Genomic DNA, 12,450 nt, shown 5'->3' on the forward strand with positions numbered 1-12,450 from the left:
AAGAATACACGAATATTTTTTTGCAGACTGTTTCTTTTGAGAAAAGATCATTTCATTGTGAAAGACCAAACAGTGTTAGAGCACTCGATTTGAGAAACAGCAGAAATTGAAAATACGAGTCCTGTGACAGTGTGGGAAGCGCTATGAGAGCAACACCTTTATCCGTAGCACCTTCAGAGAGGGCAGGGTCTCACTGAAACAGTTGTTCAGTCCAGAGAAGCTTTTTGTACTCGTTTACTAGGGATGTGTGCAACAGACCAACACTTTCTCTGTGTCAGATTATCCATTGACAAAGAAAAATTTAACAGGAATGGAATGCACAATTTTCACAACTCTTCAGGTTTGGAGACAAGAATTCGAGAACAGTTTAGCATTAATGTTTGGGCTGGTGTAATTGGAAACTGGTTAATTGTCCCACGGAACATTGAGTAGAGCATCTTACAGCGAATTTTTAATGAAACATTTATATGTTTTGCTGGCACTCTTTGATGATGCAGCCCTGTAATGTCTGCAGTTCACTGATTGGCATGGCACGGACCAATTGCTTAAAGTGCCCCCATAACCAAAAGTCTCTGGGACTGAGGTCAAGGCCGAGGCGAGCCAGCCCAGCCCAGCCCAATGTCTGCATCAGATTATGAAAGTGTGTAGGTACGCCATTGCGCATGAACCAGATTTGTACACAGCCGCCAGCAAGGCAGGCAATACATTAATGATGAAGTCCAGATAATGCACCTCAGTTAACCTGCGTGGTAACACGTGTGGCCCTGTTAATCTATCGCCAAGTATGTGTGGCCGTATGTTGATTGAAAATTGGTGTTGATCCCTTCTGCCCTGTTATTTTAATTATTTATTTATTGTATGGCAACAGCAGCAAACATTGGGAAGTACATAAAGTTTAATTTTACATGTATATCTAGTTATGTATTTAATAGAGGGAAATATTCCACGCGGGAAAAATATATCTAAAAACAAAGATGATGAGACTTACCTTACAAAAGCGCTGGCAGGTCGATAGACACACAAACAAACATACACACAAAATTCTAGCTTTCGCAACCAATGGCTGCTTCGTCAGGAAAGAGGGAAGGAGAGGGAAAGACGAAAGGATGTGGGTTTTAAGGGAGAGGATAAGAAGTCATTCCAGTCCCGGGAGCAGAAAGACTTACCTTAGTGGGGCTGTTTGGTTGAATCTGGGAGTGGGGCTGAAGGTCAGGCCTTTCGATAGGACAGAGGTTTCAGATTGGGAGAGAAGTTTGGAGGAAAGGTTAACTACTGAATTAGGGTGTTGTGGTTCCAGATTGTGTTGATTGGAATTTTGAGGTTTTGGAGGGAGTGGAGCTGGAAGTCTTTCCACTCCCGGGATTGGAATGACTCCTTACCCTCTCCCTTAAAACCCACATCCTTTCGTCTTTCCCTCTCCTTCCCTCTTTCCTGATGAAGGAACCGTTGGTTGCGAAAGCTAGAATTTTGTGTGTATGTTTGTGTTTGTTTGTGTCTCTATCGACCTGCCAGCGCTTTTGTTTGGTAAGTGTCATCATCTTTGTTTTTAGATATAGTTATTTATTTACATATACTTTAGTTTTACTTTTTGGCACAAGTTGTATACACATTTTTAAATTGTGAAAATTACGAACTTAATATTACTATTTTGACTGATATAATTGCAAGTTAAAAAAAGGCAGGTACATTTAATCATAGTTCAATATCTAATGATTGAAGACAACTAACAGTTCTCGGTGATTTACACGTGCCCAGAGATGCCGGTTACAGATGTTCACACCGAACGGAGCACCAGCGCAATGACTGCGCCGGTATCCGCAACTGAGCGCCGTGCGTCCCTTCCTATAAATAAATGTTTATCTCGGAAGTATGTGTTTCTGGACCCACGTTTATTGGATTTATTTTTCTCGTTTCGACGAGTATCAGCACCTCTCGAAGTATTCGACACTTCTTTTTTCAATACCGTAGGTTCTTTTTAAATCCTCCATCCATTTCACAAAGGTTTCCGACAAATCAGCTTACGTGCCATATATAAATCGTGCATTCGACTCTCTTTAGGTATGTGTACCTGATCCACTGATTACTGCTTCTGAGAGCTGAAGAAGCACAATTTTGAAATTAGGAGCATATAAAAATGTAGAAAAACTTCTAAAAACAAAACGGTCTGAAAACCATAATTGTTTTTATATGTTCCTTTTTGTATACTGCTAAATAAGATGAACAATTTAATACAAACAGGGTTTCAGAACATTACAAGGGAATTGTTTATATCAAACACATGCTTACAAGCTAGGATCAGTTATTGTAGAAACATAATAAGGGAAGAGAAATGTTGATGTACACGTAGATAGCAATCGAGTCCTTCGCCCTATAGCTTCGCGAATATTGTGCTGAAAAACTATGAATTTGGTGTCAAAGTAATTGATTTAGAAACAGGGAAGCTGAACACAGTACTAACAGGTTGCCTGCAGGAAAAACTGAGTGGGTTTCTTACATCATTTGCAGTTTAAAGCTCTGAGCAAATATAAAGTATATCACACAAAATCGACTTTCCTGGTTCAGTGTGTGATAACTGGACACTCTGCTGAAGACAGGTTTGACCTCTACTAACTAAAAGATAAACTACACTTCATTCATCTAAAAAATTCATTGACTACCTCTCCTGCTATCTAATGTGTTACTTATGGAATGTAATTTAGGTATATATATGTAGTCAAAGTGTGTAAGTGGGCATTATTACTCGCAAGTATTGCTCATACGAGTGGCAGTATTGGTGCTCAGCTTGAAAAAGAACTGCGAGAGCTCCACGTGTGACGATTCGAAGGGATGCAGGTGGACGACAAACTGACAGGTTAGCCAGGAAGCTCAGTTGTGCCCAATTATGCACTCAGAAATCTCTCTCACTGTTTTATGTGCAGACAGAATCACTAGCACACTAACACTGAATACTGTCCTATGGCGTAATCTTCTGTGGTACTGCAGCAGAGACCGAGAACTATCTATTTTACAGAAGGCTGCAGTACGGATATTGTGTAAAACTGATAATTCGGCATGCGGTATTTCCTACTGATACTTACACTTATATTTCACTGTATATACTCCCTAATGGTATTTATGGTTTATGATAAGAGTGATTTTAGGATGAACTATGTAGCTGACAAGCGCTATGCTACAAGTAGACATAAATTCCATGTACTGTAGATTATGTATCCCTAACAATGAATCAGAATGAAGTTTTGTATTCTGGTGCAAGAATCTTTAAAAGGCTACCACCAAACATCAGGCATCCCATAGAAAATTCCTGAAAGGATGTAAATTCCTTGTGTGGCGGGACTTTGAATTTCGCCGCGCTGCACTCGTTCCCTCAGATAAAAAATATCCCGTCGCAGCGGTATGAGCGCTCGACGGCAGAGAAAATACTAAAATTGTAACTCTTTTTTTTTGTTTTCTATCCGTTTCTTGATAGCCGAAGCTTAAGGCAGACGTGATCTGATGCTGACGTAAAAAACTTAATAGCTAGTCTTGATCTGATTGTAATGTGTAGACATTGTGGAAGTTGTTATGAAATTCGGAGGATGGAGAGAAGCAACTAAAATAAATTGTATTTAAGATCAAGACGGTTTTGTATACATTAGAAATTCCTGGACAATGAAACTTATTGCAAGATTTCGGAGCAGACTTTTCGCGCAGAAATGAAGTAGGAGATTTTTGAAGACCTGGACGCCACACGAAAGAAGACATGTTAACATGGTAAAGGATGAACTCTTATCTACGCCATTTCCCCCTGTCAGTTACATTTTGTTATTCTGTTCTTTTTCAATACTTTTTGTAGTGGAAATTGGTTTAACTTTTGCTCAAAAACGCCACAAGGACCACCCCACCAATAGCTTTTCTGTAATACGAAGTCCGATTTGCTTTTCATTCTTTCCCTTTTTTTCACGGTCATTTACGATTTTAAAACCCCCTTTTTGTTCACCATTTCCGAATCATTACTTTTCTCTTTTTCTTTTTTTATTAACCACTACACTTGTGACTAATGTTTCTATTATGCATGTATTGACTTCAGCAGTATATAAACAAATAGTTGTCTGTGTAAAGTTACAAAAAGTAGAAGAAAAGGAACAGTGGCTTTTCTTCTGAAGTTGTGTGTCTTTATATATAGTCATCAGTGTGTGTACAGTGCTAGTTACAATACCTCACTGAAGTAGCTTGTGGTGGGTGGTTCTGGCTCTTAATGGATTGCCTCTCCTCCATGCAGAGACTTGTGGAACACAGTGTGTAATTGAATGAATGAATTAATGCTACTGTAATTATGTGAAGGATAGATTTGTAATCACCGTAAAGATAATATCTTGAGTTTCAAACAGGCACAACGAAAAAAGTCTGTCACGCATTAAGATTTCGGCCAAAAACTTCGTCAGAGAAGAGAAACACACACGCATTCACATAAGCGAGCACACCTCGCGAGTGTCGGTGTAACTCGACATCTTTATAGTGACCTGCAATCTATTTTATCCGTAACTGTTAATATTCCGACCAGGACTTTCCACTGTTTGATTTTGTTAATGCTACTTTATGTAGATGCTGTCATTAAATTAAACGTGAAAGGGAGGAGAGACTATTTAACAGCAACTTCACCTTACCGTCGTTAACACGGCACAGCCACTGTATCCGGCCATTCACTAGTTCCTTCGTCACATTGTGTACATCACGTCAGGAAGGATAATTTTCAGGGTCATCCACGGAGTCAGGTGATCCATTTAGGTGGAGAGAATCTGTGGGCAACAATCAGTTCTTTCTAAGCTGCTGAAAACAATTTGTGATGACTCTGTTCAGTTTGGCCCAAAGAGAACTAGCAGGAAAGCGCGCGCCCGCACACACACACACACACACACACACACACACACACACACACACACACACACATATCCATCCGCACATACACAGACACAAGCAGACATTTGTAAAGGTCCTTTTTTCCCCCTAAGGTAAGTCTTTCCGCTCCCGAGATTGGAATGACTCCTTACCCTCTCCCTTAAAACCCACATCCTTTCGTCTTTCCCTCTCCTTCGCTCTTTCCTGATGAGGCAACAGTTTGTTGTGAAAGCTTGAATTTCGTGTGTATGTTTGTGTGTCTATCGACCTGCCAGCACTTTTGTTTGGTAAGTCACATCATCTGTGTTTTTAGATATAAAATTTCATATAGTTAGAGTCCACTAATGTTTAAATTGTATGTTAATGACACTGGCAGCGTCAGTAATGCAAAATGTAATCGTGTGCTAACGAAATGTTCCCCACTGTCAGTAGTAGCTCGATAAATGATTTACAGACGGAAATTACCGTGGACGTAGAAAAGGAAAATGAATATTTAAGTGAAAAGGCAGCCACCACGGAAATAGTCATAAATCTATATCTAGCCTCCGTGAACCACTGCGAAGTGGGTACCAGAGTGTGGGAAGAATGACTGATTGAATGCCTCTGTGATTGCGTGCTGCACGCTGCAATTAATCTAACCTCGTACTCATAGAAGCGAGAGGAGTGAGATCGTAATTTAAAGCCGGTTCTCGAAACAAATCACTCGTGTGACTGGTTCTAGAACATTGCTCAAGTGGTTCGGACCTGTACCAGATAAGACTAATGGGGGATATTAAACATATACAGAGAAAGGCAGCACGAATGGTCACAGGCAAGGTTTGATTCGTGGGAGAGTGTCAGAGAGATACTGAAGGAATTGAACTGGAAGACTGTCGGAGACAGGCATAAACTATGTCGAGAAAGTTTCAAGAACTGGCTTTAAATGATTACTCTGGCAATGTACTACAATCCCCTATGTATAACTCACACAGCGATCGTGAGGATAAGACTAGAGTAATTACTCCACACACAGAGGCATTCGAACAAACATACTTCACTTGCTCCACATGTGACTGGAGTGTGAAGAAGAAACCCTAATTATTGGCACAGTGGAACGTACCCTCTGCAATGCACTAGAGTATAGATGTAGATGTGTGGGTGTTTTTTTTTTCCCCCTCATTAAAGGATAAGTCCAGAAGCTCGCAAGTTTTCTTTCTGCCGAGTGCTTCTATCAACAACGTTACGTCTGGTTTTGGGCGAGCACAGTCCTTCAGTCCAGAAGTATTTACCTTCCACAAGAACTCTCTAACAGTATTATTACTTAGATAATGCTTATCTTGTACTGACCAAATAATTAGTTTTGTTACACAGATTATGTAGACCACTAACTGGGTTGTATGCGGTAAACTACAATGTTATTTGTTCAGTATCATATTTATAATAAAAGATCTTTTTCCGCAGTATATAAATTCGTGTTATAGAAATTTTTTTTTTTTCAGCCCTCTCTCTACCACCATCTTAAATTTATTGTCTTGCAATTACCTTGTGTCAGGTGATATGCTGTTGAAAAAATATTTTGCCAGTATGTAAAAAAGTTACCTCGGACTTACTTAAGCAAGTCCAAGAAATGTCGAGTAAGTTCCTGTTCTGGTTTCACGAGAGTGCACATTTGATCTACTTTCACGCATGTGGATATTGTGTTTGACACGCATATCTGCCTTGGGTACATATAGACCAGGGACTAAGTACTTTCGAGTTCAGTAAAAGTTAAACTGCTCAAACCGCAAATACGTCTGAGGGCTTCCTTCCACCTCTTCTGTCCCAGCTGTCTTTCCCCGAAGAACATTCCTCTAACACAAGCGAGTATGGAAGGGAAACAAAAATAAAATAAAAAAAACTATGGGAGGGTGGGGAGTCGTTCCGGTCCCGGGAGTGGGGGCACTTGCCTTGGGGGGGGGGGGGGGGTGGTTTACGCTCGCTCGCGCACGCACGCACGCACGCACGCACGCACGCACATGCACGGGCGCAGGCGGACATTTGTAGAGGCCTTTACAAAGGTCTGCTTGTGTCTGTGTGTGTGTGTGTGCGGATGGATATGTGTGTGTATACCTGTCCTTTTTTCCCCCTAAGGTAAGTCTTTCCGCTCCCGGGATTGGAATGACTCCTTACCCTCTCCTTTAAAACCCACATCCTTTCGTCTTTCCCTCTCCTTCCCTCTTCCCTGATGAGGCAACAGTTTGTTGCGAAAGCTTGAATTTTGTGTGTTTGTGTTTGTTTGTGTGTCTATCGACCTGCCAGCGCTTTCGTTCGGTAAGTCACCTCATCTTTGTTTATTATAAATTGTCTGTGTAGGACTCACACTGAGGGTTCTGTACAAACATAATTATGTATACAGACCGTTAATCAATTCTGGGAATCTAGGATCTCAAAGATTCTTGCCCATTATTGATATTACTGGCACAGTATCGGTCCCACAGATTCCCAGACTTCCCAAAATGTTTTGCTCGATAGGTAAGTGTAAAGTCAGATGCTCGCCCGGCTACCCGCGCGGTCTAAACTTCCCAAGCGGGAAGGCGTGCCGTCCAGCCCGTGGATGGTTTTCGAGGCAGTGTTCCACCTACCTCGGCGAAAGCAGCCCGGTTGCCCTTATTCCATCTCAGTTGCACTGCGTCGGCGATTGCTGCGCAAACACTGCCTCCGTGTACGAGTACACCGTTAATTACTCTACTGTGCAAACATTTGGGGTGTACACTGGTCTGATGTGAGACGTTCCTGGGGAGGGGGTTCCACTGGGGGCTGAACCGCACAATAACACGATAACCCTGGGTTCGGTGTAGGGTGGATGGACTGCTGTGGCCCTCTGTGGGCGACGGCGGGATAAAGCCTCTCCGCCATGTCTAGGTCCCCTGTTCCGTACCGTACAATACAATACAAAACAGGTAGCAAATGAAAAAAAGAAATATTTTTTTTGTGTTACATAATTACAAATTAACAATTTTCAGATCTTTTCCTCTGGTTGTAGTGTGAATATCAAAATATGTGAGATAAATGACCTTATCATTTGACTGCACTGACTTAGACACTTCACTTTTTTACATCACCAGAACGTAATGTGCGACAGTTTCAACTTGAAATGTTTACCCGTTCCTGAGAAACAGTTAGAGAGATATACGGAGAACAAAGTGACGCCGTAAGTGTTCTGTTTTCGCCGACCGAGGTGCGGAACCGTTGAAAGGCGTAGCCTGACGTAAGCACGAGAGCTCTTAACTCCGCAGTGCTCCAGTTTCCTAAGGAGACGTTACACTTTTGCCAGCTTACTATAGAGCTTTTCTGTGCGGATATTCCAGCAGAATTTACAATGGAGGGATATGCCTACCAATTTTACAGAACGCTCGAGTTCATTTTTTCCGTAACCGATATGTCTGAGGCCAGAGAGGATGTGTTCTTTTTTATTTAATGTCAACATATTTACATAGATCCACTGAGCTTCCTTTTCCGTCTCTGAGTTCCCTGTTTGTTCTACAACACACGCTAGTTCGGTTTTATATTGTAGTAAATTGGGCAGGTCAAATTTTTATTTAACTTTACAACCACCATTTGGTTTCTGCTTGACAAATAAGACTTCAGTAATGCTAGTTCTATTTCAGTTATTCTGCATCTTTCAAGTTTCTTGATTACGATACCACTCGAGACAGTGGCAAATGCTTTGGTTAGCTCTACTAGGCTGGTAAAGATGTGCTCCCTATATTCAAACCCCATACAATACTGATGATAAAACTCCATGAACTGCCTTAACTGTTGATAGCCCACTTCAAAATACATTTTCGGTCTAGTTACGTAGGTTGCAAAACTAAAATCATTCAATTGTTCCTTATCAAAGTTTCAACAATTTTCAATTTCATCAATGTTACTGGTTGTATTGGTATAGGTCTGTAAGTTTGGGGTGATATTGTGCCTCCTTTTTGCATGTGGCCAAGGCAATTATCATTTCAGACAGTCTAGAAATTTCCCCTCCTTAAACACCCTATTGATAATGTACACAGTAGAATGCGTATAGAGTCCATTACTTTCTTTAGGTTACAATCAGAGAAACCGTGTCTGTCTTCTGTTATGGAAATTTCTTGGTGATCTGACTACATACAGTATGTCCTCAGATAGATAGTTCTCCACCAAAATTTAGGCAAGTCTACTGTCAGGTCTGTTTCCTGTGAATTGGGAAGTCTACCCTAATTGTAATTGGATAGACAAAAAGAAATTTACTCCCTAAGCAACAGCAGGAAAAAAAAACATACAAAAAGGTTATAATTAGGCAGGGTCTCAGAGCCAGTGGCTCCTTCCAACAGAAGAGGTGAAGGGGAAGGAAGAGGGCTGAAGGAGTTTTCATTACTGTTATTATGGCTATTTTCCCAGAATTTATGAAACTATTATTTGGCTCTTTTGCACTTTGAGGAACAGGTCAATTTTATGCAAGTAGCACTGTTTCCACTTTAACTATTCTTCCAGTTGCTTTACATTTGCTGCTGAGCTGATAGATATACATGTCACTGGCTTCTCTCTTTGCAAAAAAATGATATCTTTTCTGTAAAGCTTTTTTAATTTGGCAGATTAATGTCTGTACTAATTGTCAGTGCAAGATTTTTCATAGTAAATTTTTAACAGAATTCTTAAATACTTTTAAGTCAGGTTTACACCAGTCAGCCACATTTTTCACCTGCCCCCACCCCCTTCTATTTAATCTATTGTGTTTAGTGATACAGGAACAATATTCATTGAAGACATTTGTAATGGTATGTAAGAATTAATCAAAAGCATTGCTTCACGACTCATTCTCCGTGAAGGACTTTTAAACGGCCTTCACATATTAATAAATATTTGTAATGATTCTCATTCGTGCCGTCCCCGTGTGGCAAAGATAACGTAGGGAGGTATGGTAACATCTGAGTAAGCTGACAGAAAACTGAAAGCTATATCATCAATTTTTCACGTACCTCAATTGTTTATTATTATTTCACTGACCTAGGTGCCTGTCGGACTTTTGAGCTGCTGCGATAAAGACGTATGTACTTGCTATCTCCCGATATTGTGTTAACTAAAAGTTATAACACACGAAAGTCACAAGTTCTCATTCTCCCACCGAGCTACACGCGTATCTCCACATCCCGGCGTGATGAGGACTCGCATTTTTAATCGGACCTTTTCGGAGAAGAAGTCGACACAAAGAGAGAATAGCCGGTGCAGACACACCGGCATAGCCGTATGTTGTTGGGGAGATTTGGTAAACATCAGGCTGTACACCAGAATTCAAAGGAATTAACTACATCAGCTCTGAATAGTTCACATTATCTCTCTCCCCCTAACTGCTATATATCCACGACAGTGGAACACTGATCAATGTTCAAAAGTCTGTGTGTGAGATTTGTTACATTTGGTGGATTTCACAGTCTCACTGCCCCGGGTCCTATTGTTCGATCTGACCTTTTATCGACCCCATTAATTTTAGGAATATTCCATCATTGCTAGAGAGCATAGATTTAAAACATCATCTTTGCAAATGTTTGATACAAAATCATCTAGACATGCATTGAGGATATTTACCAGAAGACTACTTTTGGAACTTTGCATTTTTACATTAGACACCAAATACTAAAATTTTATGGTTCTTATATCTAAGTAAGTGCATTAACAAATTCTCTATATGTTAAACAAGTCTTTGGGAACAGATTTAGGGACACAGCACATAGGCACAACAACAATCTTGGTTGATACTTATTGACATTTCTCTCATCACCTTTCTTAAAGAGGTGGTTTAACAATGGCATATTTTAGTCTCTCTGGATGAATACCTCGAGTTAGCGATGCATTACACATTTCAGATCCTACATTACACATTTCAGGTAAGACCAGGCTTATTATAAGGGGACAAATCTTTAGTATTCTATTGGAAAACACCATCAAAACAAAATGATCCTTTATTTTTGAGAGAATGTATAATTTTCTTAATTTTCTAAAAGAGAAGTTGGTGCCACATTCATATGATTGAATTTTATGAGAGTTACTTTTTCAACCCACTGTTTGTCCCTATGCTTTCTACTACATTTCAGAAATGACTAACACATTTGCTGCTTGTGGATCATCATTTATAATTCTTCCATTCAGTTCAGTACTGGTGTTGTCTTGTTCTGTGGCTGGCTGTCCTTTCCTGTTTCACTACATTCCAGCCTTAAGTCTGTTGTCACAATTACTGATTTCTGACATTCCAAGAATGCTCAGTTTTTCATAACCTTTAGTAGTTTTGGTTGTGTTCAACTACTTGTTCTTGCCAACAGATACATTTCCTCTTGCCTTTCACAAGATGCTTTAGTTCCTCTAGTGATCCCTGGGCTTTGCTTTTTTTCCCATGGCTGTTAAATGTCCTTTCTGATTAGCTTATGCAGAAAGCTATTTTCAAATCATGATTTGAATTTATCATGGAATAGAGTAAATTTTATTTTATCATTTCGTTCATTATAAATTTTATCCCAGGTCATCTCTTGTAAACTCTTCTTAAAAGCATTTGTCCAGCAATCATTAATTATTACGATTCCCACTGAGAAGAATCCATACTGTACGGCACTATGTTATTTGTCCTGACTAGCTGTGCATCGTGATCAGAGAGAGCATTTGTTACTGGGTAAACAGTTATTTTCTTGCTTTGAGCTTCACCAAAGGAAACATTATCAATTGGGGTCCTACTGCCTCTATCCGCTAGCGCCAAAAAGTTAATTACCGACATCAAATTGTAGGATCTAAATAAGGTTTCCAGATCGTCCTTAAGAAAATCTACATCCAAGTCACAACAGACTATTAACTACTTGCTGCTGTCTGACAATGCACAGTTCAGAATTTCCCATTGGGGATCTATATACAGTTACAATTAAAAGTGAACTATTTTCCAGTATTAATTAACACACACACTTATATGTGCAAATACTACAAAACGTACTCGGCTCAACGTTTTTGAACTTATGTTTTCTCAGTATATACAACAACTCCTCTTTTTCTCATATGTGTTCTGCATTAGTAAGCTGCTATAGTGCAGTGCAGTGTTTACTGAACTTTTATAGAACTAACACTTCAAACCGTACACAGTAAAGATATAATACACCCGAAGTGCTAAACTGTAGGCCTAATTTTTGCAACTCGTAACAGGCATAGGACGCCTGTCTTTTCAGAGGTGTCTAAGTTTTCCAAACACACAAGAAGCTCTTCTGCCTTATTACTCAATCCTCTAATATTTTGATGAAGTAAGTTAACCTTACTTTTGTGTCCATTCTTAAGCATTTTGTGGGGCTCTCCTGTTATTTTCACTTCTTTCAAAACAGGGTGCACGAATCCCGATTCTAACCTAGAAAAAGTGCCCCGGTGACACCGGTGACCACGGGGACCTCGCCGCGTGTCGTGGCGGCTCCACACACTATTACGTGCTACAAGCTCAGCCGACCTACCTTCCCCTCTACTATTCGGACGTGGGCCAAACCTAGTACATCCCTACCTCCCCGTCACAGCGAGAGGCACCACGCTCGTACGAGACTCGACTCCAGTCGGCGACAGCCCGCT

This window comes from Schistocerca piceifrons, chromosome 11, assembly GCF_021461385.2.
Source record: "Schistocerca piceifrons isolate TAMUIC-IGC-003096 chromosome 11, iqSchPice1.1, whole genome shotgun sequence".
NCBI classification, from domain to species: Eukaryota; Metazoa; Arthropoda; class Insecta; order Orthoptera; family Acrididae; genus Schistocerca; species Schistocerca piceifrons.